We start from the raw sequence: 990 nt of genomic DNA, 5'->3' as shown, positions 1-990 counted from the left end.
GCTTAAAGAACCTAATCAGTATGTGCCCTGATCTGAGAGTGGCAGACTGTAAAAATCATTTGGATTGTACCATTTGTAGTCAAGTCAAAATTAAGTCATATCCTGTAGCAAAAAAGACAAAAAGAATTGCACGAAGACCTTTTGAATTTGTACATGCTGACGTTGCCCAAGCAAGCTGTTTATCTATAGGAGGATGCAAGTATTATTTGGTAATTGTGGACAGATACACTAGATTTACATTTGTCAGAATACTGAAAAATAAGTCAGACGCTGGGCAAAGCTTAAAATCTTGGATAAGAATGGTTGAAAGAAAATTTGATTTCAGAGTAGACACAATTATAACTGATAAAGGCGGGGAATTTTTATCTAATGAATTGTTTTATTGGTTCCAAAAGGTTGGCATAACACACCACACAACAAATCCTGCATGTCCTAGTGAGGATGGGCTTGCAGAGAGAAAGATTCAAGAAATCAAAAAGTTAACTGCTTGTATGATGGCTGACGCGGGTGTAAGTGATAATTTTTGGGGTGAAGCTGTTTTGACAGCAGTACACATTACCAATAGACTCTATCATTCAGTAATAGATGATATTCCTTATAGAGTTCTATATGGTAGAATTCCTAATTTTAAATACCTAAGAATCTTTGGTCAATATGCATATGTGTACACACCTGCATGCTTTAGAAACAAAGGTGAACCCAAGAGTAGAAGAATGATGTTTTTGGGGTATTCTGGAAACAGTTACAAATTCTATTTGGGAGGAAAAGAAGTGAGACATTCAAGATCTGCCAATTTTGAAAGATATGCTGGTTGGGAAAAACTCCATGCAAATAAGGAAGTGTTTGTGAAGTTAGGCAACTCAAGTGAGGCAGAGACTCAGACCCAAAGCCAAGCATCTCCAGGAAATGGAGGGGTTATAGTAAAACCAGAAGAACCATCCACAAGTACCAGTGATAGTTCCTCAGATAGTGAAATGTCCAGACCAAAAA

The 990-nt window shown here is 37.2% G+C and overlaps 1 protein-coding gene across 1 annotated transcript in view; it reads right to left on the bottom strand.

The window, feature by feature from the left end:
* The window catches only part of LRMDA (leucine rich melanocyte differentiation associated), a 939,296-nt gene that overhangs the window by 471,192 nt on the left and 467,114 nt on the right, over positions 1 to 990 (bottom strand). The gene's annotated exons all lie outside the window — the stretch shown is intronic.

This window comes from Sceloporus undulatus, chromosome 3, assembly GCF_019175285.1.
Source record: "Sceloporus undulatus isolate JIND9_A2432 ecotype Alabama chromosome 3, SceUnd_v1.1, whole genome shotgun sequence".
Lineage (NCBI taxonomy): Eukaryota > Metazoa > Chordata > Lepidosauria > Squamata > Phrynosomatidae > Sceloporus > Sceloporus undulatus.
This window is presented reverse-complemented; position numbering and strand designations above follow the sequence as displayed.